The sequence below is a fragment of the Schistocerca gregaria genome, chromosome 2 (assembly GCF_023897955.1).
Source record: "Schistocerca gregaria isolate iqSchGreg1 chromosome 2, iqSchGreg1.2, whole genome shotgun sequence".
Lineage (NCBI taxonomy): Eukaryota > Metazoa > Arthropoda > Insecta > Orthoptera > Acrididae > Schistocerca > Schistocerca gregaria.
Genome location: NC_064921.1, coordinates 602800835 through 602822951, shown reverse-complemented (window position 1 = coordinate 602822951; position 22117 = coordinate 602800835).

The following is a 22117-nucleotide window of genomic DNA, read 5'->3' as shown; positions in this document are numbered from 1 at the left end:
GTGTGCACGTTGACTTCGAACATAGGGGATGGTTCCATTAATCTGACTTGGCCGTATAGGTCGGAGGGTCTCGTCCCTGCAATTTCGAGTCGGCAAGAACCATTCGGGATGAAGTAAAGGCCTCATGTCGGCCACTTCTGATTTCTACCACCGTATCTTCGCCACCACGATAGTGGATTTGTTGCGGCCACAAATCGAGAGTTGCTTTAATCCTATGGTCTCTACAGCAGAAGTAAACGCGTAGGTCATGAGGTTCGACGGCAAATAATGGCTGGTCACAATAGAAAATACAGTGCCATTCTGTGCGCCGGAACTATTTTCCTTAGCACAACTTCTTCTGATGCAGCTGTATCTCGTTGTTAATGGTAACAACAGCATGAGACGATTTACTTGAGGGTCACACCGGGCGAGATAGCACAGTGGATGGCAGGCCGGAAACTCGCACACTTCCCTATAGGAGAAACGTCACACTATGTGCGTATCTCTGTTGATCCATTGTGGACGTCGGACAGGAAAATCATCAAAGAGCCGTGAAATTCAAAAAGTTTTTATTTTATTTTTTTTTCACAACCAGTTTCGTCAAATTAATATGACATTTTCAGTCCCCATACGCACCTCAGGTATGGAAACTCAAACGTGTCATACTGGGATACCGGAGCCATCAGTTTTTGGAAGTCGTGAATCCGTATTTAAAGTGCTTCCTTCGAAGACTTGACTTCAGTTGTTGTGAAGTATTCGAAGGAAGCACTTGAAATACGGATTCACGACTTCCAGAAACTGATGGCTCCGGTATCCCAGTATCGACACGTTTGAGTGTCTATGCATGAGGTGCGTATGGGGCCTGAAGATGACGTTTTGAATTGCCGAAGCTGGTTGTGAAAATAAAGTAACTTTGATCCTCATGAACATTTTAATTTATTTTATTTTTATTTTTTATTTTCCGTATGGCAATACAGCGACAATATTTTGTATAAGTACAACAATATGTAAACGAAATGTATAAAACAAAACAATGTGTAAATAGTACATGTGTAAAAAACAAGCAATAGCACGAAAGGATAAAGTACAAACACTCAGGACAAAAATAATTACAAGTTAAGAGCTTCGCAAGCCTGACTAGAAACTCATTCAGATATTTAAAGATCAATATCTAGATTGCACAGCCAATCCAAAGCAGAGGGTTTCACATAAATGACCGCAGAGACAGGTCCGGCGTATCTTCTTAAGGGGCATTCCTCAATAATATGGCGGACGTTCTGTTCTGGTGCTCCACAGTCACAGGCTGGTGAGACGCATAGACCCCACTTGCACTTATATGCATTGCATCTTGCATGGCCCGTTCTGATACGTTTTAATTTAGTTCAGGTATATTTCTTCAGGTCAAAGCCCGGTAATTCCAGAGCAGGACCTTGGATACCTTGTTTATTAATTCCAGAATCATTCCAAAAGTGTCGCCATTGCTCCTTGATGTCAGGTTGATGTTCTTGTGTATTAACTCATATAGGCTTCCGTGACTTCAACGGGGTCGATGGTAATTCGTTCAAAACATCATGGATTGGTAGATTCTGTGGGTAATCTGAGTCATGAACATGACACTTAAGGAAAGAAGGAGGGAGGAAAGAAAAAAAGATTAAGCTGTAAAATTCTGTCAACAACGAGGTCGTTACAGACAAAGCACAGACTCGGAATGTTTCACGAATAACAAAGGAAATCGGCTGTGCCCTTTCATAGGAACCACTCCGGCGTTTGGTTGAAGCCATTTGGGGAAATAAGGTTAAACTTAAATCTGGGCGACCAGACAGGGATTTGTACCGCCGTCTTCCGAACTTGGATTTTCCAATGTGCCGTCCACTGTGCCACCTGGTGTGACACACAAGTAGATTGTCCCACGCTGCTGTTACTATTAACAACGAGATAAAACAGCGCCAGAAGAAGTTATGCTAAGGGAAGTAGTGGCAGCGCACATAATGGCGCCGTATTTTCTAATGTTATGAGCTGTTACTTCACGTCGAACCTTATGATCTACGCGTTTACACCTGTAGAGACCATGGAAATAAAGCAACCCTCACTTTGTGGCTACGACAAATCCACTATCGCGGAGGCGAAGATACGGTGTCTGGCAGAAATCAGGAGTGGCTTTATGTCATCCCAAATGGCACTTGCCGATTCGAAGTAGCAGTGATGACGCCCTCCAGCCTGTACGGACTTTAGTTCTCCGGAACATTTTAGAGAAAACACTGAAGGACTTTCCGCGGCTGGCCCATGCACGACCCGGCCACATGGTCCTCATGAAGTCATTCTGCTGTTGGACAACAGTTTAGAATCATAGGCAAGTGCTGCAATGCATTTGCAGCGCTCTTAGTTATTCCTTGATGCTACACCACCTTAGGTAAAGTCATGTAAGCAGTTGGTTTGCGTATCAGTGGTAAGCACACTGGACTCGCATTCAGTAGGACGACGGTTCAAATTCGCTTCTGGACATCCAGACTTGGATTTTACAAGATTCTCCTAAATCACTCGAGGCAAATGCCAGGATGGCTCCTTTGAAAGGGCACGTCCGATTTAGTTTCTCATCCTTGCAAAATTCCGAGCTCCTGCTCCATCTCTGATGATCTCGATCTCAACTTTATACCCGAATTTGCCTTCCTTCCATTTATTGTCCGGGTATCTTTAAAATATTTTCTGTGTGTGTGTTGATATTTTGACTGGTTGCTTCCGAGGTGGAGATGCAGTCTCTCATTCCTCTAAAGGGTGGAAGGAAACAGGAAAAACACAATATCCAAGATGGGTGGTACATCAAACAAGTGGGAGAAGTGGCAATCGAAGCAATACTAAAGTTGGTCTGTAGAAACATTAAGTATGGAGAAATCAGACTTTCAGAAACATATCATCCACAAAAGTCAGACCGTAGTAAGGGGAGATAAGTGCGAAACATACGCACAACAAATCATGTATTCAATTAGGTGACAAGAATAATCCACAGAAGAATGGGAAAGAGAATGCTGGATTAGTTTGATGACAATCGATTCGACGTCAGGAAAGAACATGGCCAAGAAGTAGACTCTGAAACGGGATTCAGCTACATTAGAAGCAAAATACATCACAATATACGAAGTGTACAAGTAATAAAAAAGCACACAGGCTCAGGCCAACAAATGTACTGCAGTATAAAATATCGAGGAAGACTCTTCTGAAAACGTACGTCTGTAGCACAGCAATGAATCGCAGATTGTGCGAAAAAAGTAAAATAGAAGAGCCGAAACGTTTGAGTTGTAATGTTACAGAAAGATGTCGAAAAGTAGGAGGGCGGACAAGAAATGAAGAGGTTAGCAGCATATTCGGCCAAGACAGCAACATATGGAAAACATTGACAAGAAGAGACAAGATGATAAGACAATGTGTCAAGATCTTGGGTATTAATAACAGCGTCAGTTGTATTTAGTCCTTTAGTACTGGATCAGTACCGGTTTCGTGGCACTAAAAGCCACATCCTCAGGCGGACATCTGCTAACAGTCCAGTCGGACAAGAGGAAAACAGCTGTTATCTTAAGTGAAGATCAATATGTGAACAAAGTGCAATCCTCCTTGGTAGATAATGGAATTGTTAAGTCTAATGTAGATCCTGCGAATACACTACTGGCCATTAAAATTGCTACACCAAGGAGAAATGCATATGATAAACTGGTATTAATTGGACAAACATATTATACTAGAACTGACATGTGATTACATTTTAATGGTATTTGGGTGCATACATACTGAGAAATCAGTACCTCTGGCCGTAATAACGGCCTTGATACGCCTGGGCATTGAGTCAAACAGAGCTTGGATGGCGTGTACAAGTACAGCTGTCCAGGCAGCTTCAACACGATACCACAGTTCATAAAGAGTAGTGACTGACGTAATGTGATGCTCGCCCACCATTGACCAGACGATTTCAATTGGTGAGAGATCTGGAGAATGTGCTGGCCAGGGCAGCAGTCGAACATTTTCTGTATTCAGAAAGGTCCGTATAAGACCTGTAACATGCGGTTGTGCATTATCCGGCTGAAATGTAGGGTTTCGCAGGGATTGAATGAAGGGTAGAGCCACGGGCTGTAACACATCTGAAATGTAACGTCCACTGTTCAAAGTGCCGTCAATGCGAACAAGAGGTGACCGAGACGTGTAAACAATGGCACCCCATACCATTACGCCGAGTGATACGCCAGTATGGCGACGACCAATACACGCTTCCAATGTGCGTTCACCGCGATGTCGCCAAACACGGATGCGACCATCGTGATGCTGTAAACAGAATCTGGATTCATCCGAAAAAATGACTTTTTGCCATTCGTGCACCCAGGTTCGTCGTTGAGTACAGCATCGCAGGCGCTCCTATCTGTGATGCAGCGTCAAGGGTAACCGCAGTCATGGTCTCCGATCGTCCATGCTGCTGCATACGTCGTTGAACTGTTCGTGCAGATGGTTGTTGTCTTGAAAACGTCCCCATGTGTTGATTCAGGGATCGAGACGTGGCTGCACGGTCCGTTACAGCCATGAGGATATCATGCCTGTCATCTTGACTGCTAGAGATACGAGGCCGCTGGGATCCAGCACGGCGTTCCGTATTACCCTCCTGAACCCACTGATTCCAGATTCTACTAACAGTCATTGGATCTCGACCAACGTGAGACGCAATGTCGCGATACGATAAACCGCAATGGCGATAGGCTACAATCCGACCTTTATCAATGTTGGAAACATGATGGTACGCATTTCTCCTCCTTACACGAGGTATCACAACAACGTTTCACCAGGCAACGCCGGTCAAGTGCTGTTTGTGTATGAGAAATCGGTTGGAAGTTTTCCTCATGTCAGCACGTTGTAGGTGTTGCCACTGGAGCCAACCTTGTGTGAATGCTCTGAAAAGCTAATCGTTTTCATATGACAGCATCTTATTGCTGTCGGTTAAATTTCACGTCTGCAGCACGTCATCTTCGTGGTGTAGCTATTTTAATGGCCAGTAGTGTAGATATTTGGCTAATTTTAAAAAGATAATTCAGCCCCCACTTTACCAAATCCGTTCAAAAATATAAATATTGTTCCTATGAACCCAGTAGCACTGACACTATGAGCTTTGATTAAGCTACATAAAGACGACTTGCCAGCTCGTTAGATTGTTAACGCACGTAGTGGGGTTGGTTACAGTACTGAGAAGTTGACTGCAAAGTACCTCGATCAACGTTACCGTCACCCAATTTGCTTCAACATCCGCAATAGGGGCCAATCAATTGAAAAACTTTCTAGGTTAACCATCTGCCGCCCGCGCAAGGAACACATCTGACCCCCTAGATGTCAAGAACATGTATACCAGTATTCCAGTAGATCAGGTGCATGGTATTGTGGCTCAGAATTTATGAGCTCATAGTGGACAAATCAACAACGAAACCAATGTCATAGTCAAGTTGTTAGAATTCTTTCTTTCGAAATTTGTGTCTGTTGGGACCAAACTGCTGAGGTCATCGGTCCCTAAACTTACACACTGCTTAATGTAACTTAAACTAATTTACGTTAAGGGCGACTCACACACCCATGCCCGAGGGAGGACTCGAACCCCCGACGGGTTGAGCCACGCGGCTATCCCACGCGGCTGTTGGAATTTCTTCTAAGGTTGAATTACTTCACATTTGGCGACGATATCTTTTTACAAAAACAAGGTCTTGCAGTGTGGTCCCCCTTGTCATTCTGTCTTGTCAATATATTCATGACAGCTTTTGAGTCGGATGCAATGACTCAGTTTCCAACACGTGCTAGCAAGATCGTAGCTTGGTATAGGTTTGTAAATGGCATTTTCCTTCTTTTCAATAGAATACGCGCGGAATGTTGTTAGTTCGTGGAGGAGTTAAATGGCTCACACGAGAGCATTCAATTTACTGCTCAGCACAATGAGGGAAGGATTTTACCACATCTGGACCTTAAGATTACCTTATGTGATACTGATGTCGGATTCGATATTAATGGAAAGGCATCTACCACCGATATAATGATTCATAGCTCCTCCAACCACCCTATCAAGTACAAAATGTCTTTTCTATGAAGCCCGTTGTCAAAGGAAGCCTTTGATAGAGAGGTTCGAATCATACACTACTATATTCAGAAAGATAAGAAAAACCAACGCAACGGATAGCACCCTTAGCAATGGCGACAATCGGAATGTCACTCGTATTACATATCATAAAATTCCATATTTCGGCAATATTTCCGAAAGAATCGACGGACAGTTGAGATCTAAAAGTATTGAACCGGCTTTCATCATTGCCAGTAACGTTGGCACAAAGTACAGGCACAAATAACTTGTCACTTGTTCCAAATATAATGTAACGTGAGTGTACTGCATTACTTACAATGACTGCCCCATGCGGTGCATCGGGGCACCTGCTTTTCCAGCAGGTTTAAACAACATCTTATGGTTTCTAGCTCAAAACTGCGTTGAGTACCCATATCCGTGAGCAGAGGCATTCAGTCATCTATCTCACTAGTAACTTGAGAAGTTATTTGCTTCGTGATACATTACCGGTGTTAAAACGGACCGTTTACCAATTGCGGAAAAGGTCGATTACTAGCGGAATGTGACGTGATACCACGTACTTATACGTTTGTGACTATTACAGCGCCATCTATCACAAAGCGAAAAAAGTGGTCCAACTAAAACATTTATATTTCTTTACGTACTACACGAATATGTAATAAAAATGGGGGTTCCTATTTAACAAAATGCTGCTGATATCCGTTTGACCTATGGCAGCACCATCTAGCTGGCCGACCATAGCACTATTTCATTTCCCCCTTCAAGCTAGACCACTTTCGTTCTTTGTAGTTTTTTCGTTTGACGCTTATTTCGTGAGATATTTGGCCCGGTCGCGATCAATGGGCCACCGTACGCGTCGGCAGGCAAGCTGTTTACTTTCTTGCCGTCAGTATGACAGTGCACGCGACCGCGTTCCCTGTAGGCGGTTCCGTATAGATCAGAGAAGCGGTAAGTGCGCCTTTCAGGTTCCGCTAATAGCTATTTAGTTGACGATTTTGTCTATGTAGAGCATCCCTCCATTGTGTGGCAGCCTCTTCTTGATTTTTCATTCTGGCCCAAAATTTGATCTTAATAATTTTCATTTACTTTCTCCTTACCAATAGATAACTATGGTGCGATTTGTTCTGGAGCCATTCGCTATACTGGAATCTGGCAGTTTTTAATCTATGTGTATGTCTCAGGGTTGTTATTCAATAATGGTTCAAATGTCTCTGAGCACTATGGACTTAACACCTGAGGTCTTCAGTCCCCTAGAACTTAGAACTACTTAAACCTAAATAACCTAAGGACATCACACACATCCATGCCCGAGGCAAGATTCGAACCTGCGACCGCAGCGGTCACGCGCTTCCACACTGTAGCGCCTAGAAGCGCTGGGCCACCCCGGCCGGCGGTTGTTATTCCTTCTGGATTTATGGTTATACAGATGTTCACCTGAAGATAAGGCTCTTAGTGCCACGAAACCTGTTGTGATCCAGTAATAAACGACCAAAAACAGCTGAAGCGGTTATTAATACCCAAGATGAATACTCATAGCTGTGGTTGCCCTACCTACAAGGTTGTCTGCAATGTGTCTAGAAATCGAGGAATATGTATAGGGCAAAAACTGTAGGGGGAGAAAGAGGTTGGGATATATCCAATAGCCGGCAGCGCTGGCTGTGCGGTTCTAGGCACTTCAGTCCGGAACCGCGTGACTGCTACGGTCGCAGGTTCGAATCCTGCCTCGGGCATGGATGTGTGTGATGTCCTTTGGTTAGTTAGGTTTAAGCAGTTCTAAGTTCTGTGGGACTGATGACCTCAGATGTTGAGTCCCATAGTGCTCAGAGCTATTTGAACCATATATCCAATAAATGTTTGGGGCCATGGGGCGCAAATAGTTCTTTGGGATGAAGACTTTGGCACAGAAGAGAAATTTGTGATGATCCGTATAAAAGCCAGATTTGCTAGTAGTGGTGCTTTTCAAGGTGCCGTGCCCCCTTCTATCCCTCTATGAACTGACTATGCAACCAATTATAGGGGGCTTACAATTTAACGCCGGCTCTGAACGATACTAATAATATGAGCAAACAAATCAATAAATGGAATAGTTACAGAGGTTTAGTACATACGATTCAGAAGTGGTAGCACTGGTGTAAAACTGTGCTAAGTGTTGTTGTTGTTGTAGTCTGGTTTGATGCAATCCTCCAGTCAAGTCCATACTCGGCAAGTCTCTTATCTCCGCGTAACTACTGCAACCCACACCCATTCGAACCTGTTTACCACATTCAAGTCTTGGTCCTGTTCTACAATTTTTATCCCTCCAGTATCAAGCCGACGATTTTTAATGCCTTAGGATGTGTCATACCAACCGATTCCATCTTTCATTCAAGTTGCACCATAAACTGCGAGGCGGCCGGAGTGGACGAACGGTTCTAGGCGCTACAGTCTGGAACCGCGAGACCGCTACGGTCGCAGGTTGTAATCCTGCCTCGGGCACGGATGTGTGTGATGTCCTTAGGTTAGTTTGGTTTAAGTAGTTCTAAGTTCTAGGGGACTGATGACCAAGGAAGTTTAGCCCCAAAGTGCGCAGAGCCATTTGAACCATTTGAGCCATAAACTGCTATAGGACTGAGAAAAGGTCGATAAGAACTAATAGTGGGCTGAATTGGCGGAGACGGGCGTCTCCGACCCAGAAACTGTGAGAACTGACAGTGACAGGCGGCAGGCGTAAGACGGTAGGATCGGGACGGGGGAGCTGCGGCTGGGCGGGAGGTCAGAGCGGCGCGAGACCTTGCTGGCTGGCTGCGGCTGCGGGGCTCGCCACGTGGTGTGCCGAGGTGCGGAGCTCGCCGGCCGGAGTCCTTGACCCGCGCGGCTGCGGCTGCGGCTGCGGCTGCGGCTGGATCGCGGACCACGCCCTGCCCTGGCCTGGCGAGCCGCTGCCACGCCCTCGCTGCTGGAGCTGCAGCCGCTTTCTCCAGCAGCAGAGCCTCCGGCGAAAGTCCGACCCCCCGCACCTCTCGACCAGTTGCTCTCTAGTGCTCGCAAAGGGCGGCTCTGAATGCTGGTAGGAACTAACATGGAAACCCTCACCTTCTAACCACTCAACAGGAAGATTAAAGCAACATCCTGACAGAACATCCCTCCACCGTCCTCTATGCCTACAAAGTTTTAATCCACCCCATCCTCTGTTACACCAATAAAGCCTGTATATCCGCTCCAGCAAGTTTCTGAAAATCTCTCCAAATTCTTGAACGCCATGCTCTCCGTCTTGGTATCTGCAGTGGGCACCTCTTTAGAAGTTGTTTATCCCACAAACTCTTCTCGAGCAGCCTCATTGTTTCTCCTCCAGCTTCTGATCCAGGTATGCTGCTGCAATTATACCAACACATCCTACCGACCATAGACCTACACACCATCCATGTCCTCTCTCCACACAGCTTTAACTCTCTCCCTGTTCTCTACAATCAAATCCACCTAGACATTCGCCCCTCTTACCACGTCTAAGCCACTCCCTTTCCTCCTCTATATTACGGTTCGCTCTTGGCTTCCCACCCTCCCTTATATATTTCCCCTTATAACCATATTTACGCTTATCCAAAATCATGTTTGCCCTTAATATTGAGCCTCCAACGTTGCACTGACTGCCCACACCAGTTCCACTTCTCCAACAATACCGAACATTTTACGCCACAAGAATCACTCAGCTACTGCACTCCCAAATTTTCCTCTCTCAATATGAGTGTTTCCGGTCAGTATTTCCTTTTAAAAGAACGTCAGTCTGAAATTATCATACACATAATTTTAGAAACAATGTAAAAAGTTCATGCTCTTAACGCTTTTAATGCTATTTGTATTTAAATGATTCTGACCGAGGAGCACCATGTCGTATCGTTGGCAGTAAGCCCACGGCCGATGCTGGGTGAGTGAATGAAAGAGCAATAAATAAATAAGAAAGGCTCTCAGAACGTCTATCATCACAACGAAGTAGACAGTTTTATCTTCACTGCTGAGGAGTGATTCGCTTTCAGACGTAATACGCTATGTGATATCTGCTAGTTTCATCTCACTGAAGCAAGGTTCATTCACGTGATGCGCCAAAATTTATTCATCTTCATCTTAATAGAGTATAAAACCTCCACCAGCCACGATAATAAATAAACTGAAAGCAGTCTTGATCGCCTAACTTTTTTGATGGTGACCGCTTTCGATCTTTTTATCAGATCACCTTCTGACCATGATTGTCTGCCGGAGGTGGTGGCGCATGCAGTCCTCTTGTTTGTTCCTCTTGCACTACACCACCAGCCTTAAACAAGAGGATTGGCATGCGCCACTGCCTCCGGCAGACAATCATGGTCAGAAGATGATCTGATGAAAAGATCGAAAGCGGTCACAATTTAAAAAAAAAAGTTATGCGATCAAGACTGCTTCCAGTTTATTTATAATAATTACAGATCACTGTTTTCCTATATAAGAACTACGTTCTTTAAAATGTTCACCACGATAATACTTCCAGTTTGGTTCCGTATGGACTGGAGACGGATAGGGGCTCAGGAGAGACTATCGTCCAGCCCTAGCCGCCTTACCAGCTATTTCTTGTCTGCCAGATTGAGAAGATGCTCAGTTTTTTTCATTTTTTACTTTGATAGTCACTGAGCTTGTTGGCTCAGTTTAAAGCCAGGGACACGTGTTTCTGAATGTTTTTCGTAATGCGCACTTACAATTTAAACCTGCCGAACGTGAGAATTGTCTTTTGAAAAACTCCAAAGATAGGGCTAGACCTTCTTAATATGACGGGTGAACGTCAACACTGAGTGTCCAACTCTTTGATGATTCTAAGTCCACATCAAGTCAACCAACTGACCCATTGCTGCACAGTTAAAACAGCCGTGGATCATCACAGGCCCTCATATGGTTAATACGATGGCATACGTTTAAGTCTCCTTCAAGGCCATTGGGAGCTGCGATTAATTTACCGCGGTACATCATTAATATAAACGCAGAGCAAAATAACATGTTTCCAGCACTGAAGAATCTGCTACTGATGTCTTTTAGTAAAGTGTAACGAGGTAATTTTGTGGGTCCTATCCTCTCTTTCGTGAAACTCTGGCTCAAATATGCCAGTGATGAAGTGCTCTTCAAAGTGACTGGAAAGGACTAGCGTTGATGACCTGTAACAGTCATTGCCTACGAACGTATGCTTCCAGTTCTGCTCGTTCACAATCGTTTTTGCCCGCAAAACTCCTAAGAATTTGCTGAAGATCCGGATATCAGCCACAGACAGTAATGCAGCAGGGCAATAGGCGACGATAATATTCCAGAATGAGTCTCGGAGCTCTGCAGCGTGTACCGTGCCAGTATATTAGGGGACGCATTGTGATGTCACCGAAAAACGTAATAATAACGAAACTCAGGCACTATAATCAACAGTCGTCACCTCAAGAAAATTGTTAAGGGAGACTTGATAACTTTTCTCCCTCACTCTTGCAGCACTCTCTTCCAATATTACGTTGTACAACAGAGTGAATTTCAAGATAAGTGTGTCTCCTTCGCCTTCAATAGTAAATGCATGTATTTCAGTCTACCGAGCTGATTAGGCAACTGGGCAAGATAGATTTTACGTCGCTCTTTAACTGGTCGGTAGTGAATCAATAGGTAACAGCTCAGAATCATAATAGAAAACATCTTTGACTGTACACTACTGGCCATTACAATTGCTACACCAAGAAGAAATGCAGACGATAAACGGGTATTCATTGGACAGATATATTATACTAGAACTGACATGTGATTACATTCTCACGAAATTTGAGTGCATAGATCCTGAGAAATCAGTACCCAGAACAACCACCTCTGGCCGTAATAACGGCCTGGGCATTGAGTCAAACAGAGCTTGGATGGCGTGTACACGTACAGCTGCCCATGCAGTTTCAATACGATATAACAGTTCATCAAGAGTAGTTACTGGTGTAATGTGACGAGCCAGTTGCTCGGCCACCATTGACAAGACGTTTTCAATTGGTGAGAGATCTCGAGAATGTGTTGGCCAGGGAAGCAGTCGACCATTTTCTGTATCCAGAAAGGCCTGTACAGGACCTGCAACATGCGGTCGTGCATTATCCTGCTGAAATGTAGGTTTTGACAGGGATCGAATGAAGCAAACAAGAGATGACCGAAACGTATAACCAATGGCATCCCATACCATCAGGCCGAGTGATACGCCAGTATGGTGATGGCGAATACACGCTTCCAATGTGCGTTCACCGCGATGTCACCAAACACGGATGCGACCATCATAATGCTGTAAACAGAACGTGGATTGTCCGAAAAAATGAAGTTTTGCCATTAGTGCACCTAGGTTCGTCGTTGAGTACACCATCGCAGGCGCTCATGTCTGTGATGTAGCGTCATGGTCTCCGAGCTGATAGTCCATGCTGCTGCAAACGTCGTCGAACTGTTCGTGCAGATAGTTGTTGTCTTGCTAACGTCTCCATGTGTTGACTCAGGGATCGAGACGTGGCTGCAGGATCCGTTACAGCCATACTGATAAGATGCCTGTCATCTCGACTGCTAGTGATACGAGGCCGTTGGGATCCAGCACGGCGTTGCGTGTTACCCTCCTGAACCCACCGATTCCATGTTCTGCTAACAGTCATTGGATCTCGATCAACGCGAGCAGCAATGTCGCGACACGATAAACCGCAATCGCGATAGGCTACAATCCGACCTTTATCAAAGTCGGAAACGTGATGTTACGCATTTCTCCTCCTTACAAAAGGCATCACAACAACGTTTAACCAGGCAACGCCGGTGAACTGCTGCTTGTGTATGAGAAATCGTTTGGAAACTTGCTCATGTCAGCACGTTGTAGGTGTCGCCACCGGCACCAAGCTTGTGTGAATGCTCTGAAAAGCTAATCACTTGCATATGAAAGCATCTTCTTCCTGTCGGTTAAATTTCACGTCTGTAGCACGTCATCTTCGTAGTGTAGCAATTTTAAAGGCCAGTAGTGTATTTTATAATGTCAAAGATTTTTTTAGCTCATGGCAAAGTAAGCCGATTATTAGTTGCAAGTCAGTAACTAAAAGCTATTGAGAATGATAAGGCGATACTCTCTTTCGATCTCAGAATTAATTCAACCAAGTTATTTTACGGAGACCTATTGGCAGTCGCGGAATTCGACCCACAATATAGTTTTATAATGTTCCTCGTACACAAATCACTGAAATAAGTGATAGTTGCAAATACCAGAAAACATTTCTAGCGTCAGTCAGGGATCAAACAATTGATCTGGTGGTTGTAACTGGAATCTACGGCTCGTGTTGGTGACCGTGCAGCCTTAGAGAGCTGACTCAAAGCGACGCAGCGTCAGTGACGGACGATAGAAGGCAGAAGTGGTTGACCATAGTGGTAACATGCAACACATCAGGTAAGGTGAGGATAAGCCTCGGCTTCCGGCATGGCTCTGATGATGGTGTGCACCCGGTCTTGGCGTTAGACAGCAATAGTGTAGGAACGCGCTGGCTGGTGCACAGCGACAGTGTGGCCCACGCTACAACCCGCATCTCACCAGGAGGGTGGCTGTGAGCAGGAGGAAGTCACACAGTGGCTAACCTGATAGTGCTAAGCCACGGAATTGACTGCATACACACTGAAGATAGGCAGAGACCTAGAATTATTGTCAGTACAGTGCGGTAGCAGCAGCTGGCTGCCTCGTCTTGGATTGCAAGCGGCCTCCTCGTGGTTATTTGCCCGTGTTTACTCCGTTTCTGGGCATACTGTACACACCTGGATACTAGAGAACACAACGAGAATGATGGTAAGATTTGGGTGGCATATATGCGTGCTGGGCAGAGTAGTGTTCTCCAGTAGCAGCACTCCCAGTCCAGAATTCATTACAGGGTGGAGTGGCTAGGTGTCGCCTCCGGCAACAATAACTTTATTTGATCTTGTTTTCCTGTCTGGTCCGCTCCTTCAGAATCTGCAGCCGTAAGATGTCACATCTTCAGCTTTCGGCGGCGCTGGCTGGTGCATCCCGCAGCTTCAGCGTAATTGAATGGCTGTTCTCGCGTCCTGAATACGCTCCATTGCTCCGTAGTGCCTTGGTCACTGGGTACTTGTCCCACTACGACGCCGTTCCACTGAAATGATGCAGGAGCGGTTCATCGCCCTCCCCCTCCCCCAGCGAAGATGTGGTGCAAACATTTCGCGGGCAAGTGCTCTACCATCTCAGTTACTTAAGCACAACTCACCTCCTCTCCTCACTGCTTTACTTCCGGCGGAACCTCATCTTCTACCTTCCAAACTTCATAGTAGCTCTCCCGAGCACTTTGCCTGCGAAAGGGGAAGGTCTCGAATCTCGGTCCGCCACATGGTTTTAAACTGTCAGGAAGTTTCAGTTAGTGTAGTTACTGCCGTTATTGTGATTATTCTCCAATTTATGGAACCAGTGCTTCTCACTTATGATGAAATAGCGACAAGACTCATTGTAATGCAGCTCTGAGTTTCCTCGGCCCGTACCGCGCTGCTGGAGGTGCCAGCTGCCGCTCCAGCAAATGTTATTCCACTGCTTACAGGGAACGGGAGGGGGGATAGGGTTTTGGAGCTGTGATGGTGATAGTTTTCATGTATTTAGAGCTATTTTACACCTCAGAGCCTCCTTGTGGGCAATGGAGTCACTGCAGTTGGGCGGATGGGCTGCACCACAGTTGGCGCATTTGCGTGGTGCTGTGTGTGGGAGTTTGCAGTGGTGGGTTGTGTGTTCACTAGTGCATTTGCTGCAGCGGGGAGCAAACCCCATGGGATATCCGAATGCGCAAAACTCTGGCACTCGTGGCATTGTTGGGGGATGCGTGGCGTGTTGTGTATCTCGACATTTACGACAATGTCAAGAAACAACTTCATCTTCAGCAGGTCGCGTGATCTGGCCGTGTCGGACAGCCCAACCATGTAGATGTGTGACGGCTCACTGTGCCTGGCCAAAGCATCTCTCCATTTTATACACACCGTGTCTGTCTTCCGAACGCGTGAATCACGAAGATCATTTATGTCTCTCGAATAATAAATATCGCAGTCGAATTTTAAATGCTCTCACTACCCCTACAAGTGTGTTAGGTCAAACTTTCAACTATATGGCGTCTATCACAAGGTCATCAATTATGGATATTGAATAAGTGGACGCTACTTGTTGATGGCTCCAGAAAATGGACACAAGTGTTCTGACAGATCCTGCTGGGTCCTATTTAAAAATTCTGTCCCGGGAAGGAAATATATGAGTTCTGAGGGAACTCTCAGACCTGGAAGGTTGCCATTGCTTGGCTGGTCTTAACCGCCGACTAACTACCAGGAAGGTATCTCTTCAGTTCTGACATCCTACATCAAACCAAGGAGGCTCTCTGAAGCTCATCGCCATCTTGGTAACCAACAATAACTACAATTTGAAAGGCAGTGCATTAAAATTAATTTAGCCCAAAATTATCACTGTACAGAGAGAATATGAGATTTAATCTCAGTTTCTCTCATGTTGGGAGCACATAGAACGTCGAGAGGCCATATTTTTTATTTTAATGTACATAATTTTAAGAAACGCAGCTATCAGCCACTGATTCTTGTGATTCTTAAAGTAATATAATACACAGCTATGGAATTCAACAACCATTAAATTTTGTAAATTAATTTTTGTTATAATTTAAGTCCTTAACCATATACATGTAGAGTCACACTATCTATATTTGGTTTAGTATATTGATCATATTGGCAACTACTTTGAAATGTGGTACTTCATGAACGACATTGATGAACATTTTAAAATATGCTTTACGAAGAAAAAACACCTGAAGGAATTATCCGAATGGGACGGAAATCGGTAGATATGTAGTCAAACAACTTATGACAGTTTCCTAAAATGGGATGACACATTCATTTGTGCAGTTACTCGGCTGGACATTGACTGACAGAGTTCTAGGATGTCCTCCTCTGAGATATCGTGCCAAATCCTGTCCAATTGGCGAATAAAATCTTCAAAATCCCGGTTTGATTGGAGGGTCTTGTTCACAACGCTCCAAATTTTCTCAACTGGGAACAGATCCGGCGACCTTGCGGGCCAAAATAGATTTTCCGAAGCAAGAAGAGAAGCAGTAGAATTTTTCCCGTGTGCAGGCGGCCATCATCTTGCTGAACTTAAGCCCAGGATGGCTTGCGATGAAAGGCAACGAAACGGGGCGGAGAACATCGTCGACGTACCGCTGTGCTGTAATGTTGCCCCGGATGGCGACCAAAGGGTCCTGCTATAAAAGAAATGGCGCTGCAGACCGTCACGGTGTGCGGGCATTTGCCACGATTTTACCTGCTCCGAAGGGTTGGGTCCCTTGTCTCCCCCCCCCCCCCCCTCCTCCTCACCCGCATTTAGTACCACCACTTTAGTGACACTATCATCAGTAACATTACAGTCGCTGTCGCGCAGTAAAGGTACTTACTGAGCATTTCCGCTGGTTTACTTAACATAGGACCAGAATCTGTTTGGATTTTCCGTCACATTTCTAGAGAGAGTTACCTTGTGGAAACTATTAACTGCATCTCGCATTGAAATCCACACCAAATTTCGAGCCTCAGTAAGACTTCGCTAATCTTGGGGACTTTGCCTTCGTCTAAATTATATGTGCCTTCTTCGGTGTTCCTGCAGCAGCTTTCTGTCGTGTTTTGTGTACCACAGGGGATCAGTTCCGTCTCTTATTAATTTGTTTGGTATGAATCTCTCGAGTGCTGTTGATACTATTTCTTTGAACGTAAGCCACATATGGTGTTCACTTACATACAGTAGTTTGGAAGGATTGGAGACTGTCTCTTAGAAAGACGTCAACCGAATTTTTAGCTGCTTTTATAAATAGATATATTTCGCGTTTAGTTTTGGTGAATTTCTTTGTTATGGAATTGAGCCTCGCTACGACTGTAATCCCTGTATCCGTCGTGATGCTCAGGATTATTTGTGGCTGACAGATCAAATGTGTTTTTGTAACTATTTACAATTTGAATGGCCTCGTAAACTAATTGTTCAAAAAATTAAAAAACCATTTAGAACAATTACGGAAGTTGTTTTCTATCTCCACTAGTGTCTGAAAATGTATTTTTGTCAACATAGTGAAGGTAGATTGAAATCACTGCCAACTACAAATGTATGAGTAGGGTACCTATGTGTGATGAGACTCAAATTTTCTTTGTACTGTTCAGCAACTGTTTCACCTGAGACCGGAGGTCGGTAAAAGGAACCAGTTATTAATTTATTCTGGTTGTCGAATATAACCTCTGCCCACACTAAGTCACAGGAACTATCTGCTACAATGTCGCTTGTGAGCTGGAACACATGTTACATTAATTTTCCTTAAGTTGTGCTTCTTGTTTCTGTTGTAGTGCAGACCATTACAATTATGGCTTTTCCCTCCAAAATCTAGGATGCTTTCTCTGTGACCCTTTAAATACCAGAGCTAAACAATGTAGAACAAAGATAGCATTCCGCATTACTTCATTTCCTTATTTCTAACATTTTAAAATTTTAGGTCGACTTTAGATGACATGTCAATCATAGATGTTCTTATCTCTATTTAGTGAACGTATTTTCAGTCATGGTTTGAACATTGTCCCGCTACACTTTATTAACTAATGTTTCGCGGCAAGGGATATCGGAATTTAGAGAGTAAATTAATATGGAGTATGTCGTTCTTCTTTTCAAACGTTCACATACCCATTTCTTATTTCCTTATTGTCTTTTGGACATGCAGTTGTAGTAATTAAAGTAGGCGCAAATGTAGTGATCAAAAAGAAACGTTTAGCGTACATTCACATTCTCTTTACATCGTTCCTTTCTTGTTGGTCCCTTGGCGATGGACTGTTTCTATCGCAATCAGTAAGGGTGAAAGGAAGCTACCGTACAGACAGAGGGATCTATATTTTTTACTGGCAGGACTAATTACAAAAAATGGTTCAAATGGCTCTGAGCACTATGGGACTCAACTGCTGTGGTCAAGAGTCCCCTAGAACTTAGAACTACTTAAACCTAACTAACCTAAGGACATCACACACATCCATGCCCGAGGCAGGATTCGAACCTACTACCGTAGCAGTCGCACAGTTCCGGACTGCGCGCCTAGAACCGCGAGACCACCGCGGCCGGCGACTAATTACATACTGACATAATCGTCGGTATTGCTTTCGTTTGCCAAATTTATAAATATTTCGATTTCGGAAAAGAAGCTCTGTATTTCGCCAAGATGTCGAAGAAGAAGGTCCCTTACGTACTGGTTGTACCCAGTAAGATATGGAGATGGCGGTTTGAAAGAGGACAGAAGTAGTACGAGGAAGGGCGTCCCTTACCTGAGGGATCGCTACTCAAGCTACCTGGCGAAAGGGCACGTGTGGCAAATGTCTGGCATTCGACCGTCACTGCTGGGTGTCAGTCGTTATGGCAGGCGACGGTCGGGCTTGTATCCCACCTCTGTCCAGGTAGTCTCCAGGCATGTCTTCGCTAATCGATGCTCAGTTCAAAGTGGGACTTATCACTAAAGACGATTGTACTCCAGTCAGTGCGTTTCCAGCCCGAAGTTTGAAGCATTAGGGGCAGCATCCCCCAACCGTCTCGTGATTTTGACGAACCAACGCGCCAGCTGGACAGAATTTGGCACGTTATTCCTTAGGAGGAAATTCAACAACTGTATCAATCAATGCCAAGCTGAGTTTCACGGAAACTCGAAATTTAGTGCGGACGCCAATGCGACATGTTTTTAATAGTTTCCACAATGAAACTTTGTCTCAAAATATGGTAGAAAACTCAAAGAGATTCTGCTCGTATGTTAAGTGCACCAGTGGCAAAAAACAGTCAATACCGTCACTGCGCGATAGTGACGCAAATGTTACCGATGATGGTGCCACTAAAGCGAAGTTACTAAATACAGTTTCGTAATTCCTTCACGAAAGAAGACGAAGTAAATAATCCAGAATTCGTAACCAGAACAGCTATTAGCATCAGTGATATTGTAACGGCTCCATGTAAGCCGCTACATGGCTCGACCCCACAACTAAAGACACCTGAGTACCCTTCCGACACTCAAGGAAGTGCCTGATGATAATTAGTAAGATAGGGTTATTTATATATAGACGATCATTTTAATATTAGATATGGTAATTGTCTGCAAAGTGTGAATGCGAACGTATGATGAGGTATGCGTGAGATGTCGGCTGTGGGTGTGCCATAGGTATAGTGGAAGTGTAGCCAACCTCGAATCTAGTAGAGCGCGACTGCACTGGACCAGAGAGGCATAAGCTCCACGAGCGTCATTAGCGCTCCTTAGGTTGGCAAATAACCGTGTGCGGTATCTCTGAGTCCTTGCGGCCACGATGTGTGGACCCGGACGAAGGAGACCGTATCGGGGTTGTTGCTGGGAAGACCTGGGTGAGTAAGCACGTTCTGCTCTATCGCTCCGCTAGTTAGCGAAGATTTAGCATTCCATGTTCACTTGTACTTGGAAGCAACTTCCCTGCTGCGGAAATCCACTATGGTATTTCCTAGAATCATCTCGGTTAGGAGAGATAAGGAGATGATTTCTTTTGCCAAGTAATTCCATGGGAATTTGTGTTCACTGCACTTGGGAGTGAACAGGCGCTCATTGCCGAGTAATACTCAGAATTGATCAATTTGCATTTCAGTGTGAGTGTGAAGTATATATGCAAAGTGTATTTTATTTAAATGTGTTTATTGACTACTGATTGTGGAGAGGTTGGTAACACGTGGTCCGCAGACCCCGTGAATTTCTTGGTGAGAAGCTTCAGCTCGACGTAATCACATTTCGTGATCGAGCTGGATCTTCTACGTAAATTCACGCGTGAGATTCAACTGTTCCTTCATAATATCCATTAAAACTCGCGAAGTTAGTTAAACGTGAAGACGGGACTTGCCCGAATTAAAGTTACAGTGGAACCATGTGCTCTCTCCCAATGTTGTCCCACTTGGTGTATGGGAGCCTTCCTCTTTTATCCGTTAGATAAAACGAATAGAGTGAATGTTAGTGTGTGTATGTGTGGCTAAATGATGATAGAAATGTGCAGGCGGTAGTCATTGTCGATTCACGGCACATGTTAGCCGGATGTTTAACTAAGTTTACTTAGATATTATACTATTTGTATCACGCCAGCATTCCGTGATAAGTGAGAGGAGATGGTAATGTTTATTGAATAAATGTGATTGTGTTATTATACAAAGATGTTACAGTGACTTCTCCCAGCCACACCATGTTCCCTTATCATTTCACAGAATATTTGGTATGCGTATCTCAGTTAATCACCTGTCTATGTCACACTCATGGGCATATTTCATTTAATAAACTCTGTAAAGTGGTATCAGAACTTCATTATAATAATATTCTAATTTCTAACTTGATCAAAACCACCGAATAAAACTTTAGTTTGAGTATTGATGCTTGTTGCTGCAAATGGCCGCCGGCGTCTTCTATAGTACAGGTGCCAATTAAAAAATTGAGGATGCCTGCCGAGGGTGCGAAAAGCAAGTATCATGCAACATAAAAGTAGATATCTTCGATGTTGCGAAACAACTCAAATCACTTAAGAAAGGCAAGTCTTCCGGTCCAAATGGTAGACCAATCAGGTTCCTTTCAGAGTATGCAGACACAATAGCGCCTTCTTACCAATCATACACAACCGCTCACTTGACGAAAGGTCTGTTCCTAAAGACTGGAAAGTAGCACAGGTGACACCAACATTCGAGAAAGGAAATAGGAGTAACCCATTGAATTATAGACCTATATCACTGACTTCAATTTGCAGTAGATTGGTTGGTTGTTTTGGGGGGAAGAGACCAAACTGCAAGGTCATCGGTCTCATCCCTTTCAAAGGAATCATCCCGGCATTTTCCTGGAGCGATTTAGGGAAATCACGGAAAACCTAAATCAGGATGGCCGGACGCGGGATTGAACCGTCGTCCTCCCGAATGCGAGTCCAGTGTGCTAACCACTGTGCCACCTCGCTCGGTCAATTTGCAGTAGAATTTTGGAGCATATACTGTACTCGAACATTGTGAATCATCTTGAAGGAAATGTCTTTTTGATGCATAACCAACACGGATTCAGAAAATATCGTTCTTGTGCGACACAGCTAGCTCGTTGTTCCCATGAAGTAATGAGTGCTGTCGCCAAGCGGTCTCACATCGATTCCATACTCCTAGATTTACAGAAGGCTTTTGATACCGTTCCTCACAAGCGACTATTAATCAAATTGCTTAGATATGGAGTATCGTCTTACTTGTGTAACTGGATTCGTGATTTCCTCTTAGAGAGGTCACAGTTCGTAGTGGTAGACGGTAAATCATCGAGTAGAACAGAAGTGATATCTGGCGTACCGCAAGGTAGTGTCATAGGCCCCCTGCAGTTCCTGATTTGAATAAATGATCTGGGTGATAATCTGAGCAGCCCCCTTAGATTATTTGCGGATGACGCTATAATTTACCGTCTAGTAAAATCATCAGACAATCAGTTCCATTAAAATTGATCTAGAGAGAATTTCTGTATGGTGCGAAAAGTGGCAACTGGCACTAAGCAAAGAAAATTGCGAGGTCATCCACAGGGTACTAAAAGAAATTCGATAAATTTTGGGAATACTATAATTCGCACAAATCTAATGGCTGTCAATTCAACTAAATACTTAGGAATTGCAATTATGAGCAACTTAAATTGGAAAGACCACATAGATAATATTGTGGGGAAGACGAAACAAAGGCTGCGATTTGTTGGCAGAACACTTAGAAGATGCGACAAACCCACAAAAGCGACAGCCTACATTATACTTGTCCGTCCTCTGCTGGAATATTGTTGCGCGGTGTGGGACCCTTACAAGGTAAGATTGACGGAGGACATCGAAAAAGTGCAAAGAAGGACAGTTCGTTTCGTGTTATCGCGCAATAGGGGTGAAGGTGTCACTGATATGATTTGCGAGTTGGGGTGGCAGTCACTGAAACAAAGGCGGTTTTCATTGCGGCGAGATCTATTTACGAAATTCCAGTCACCTACT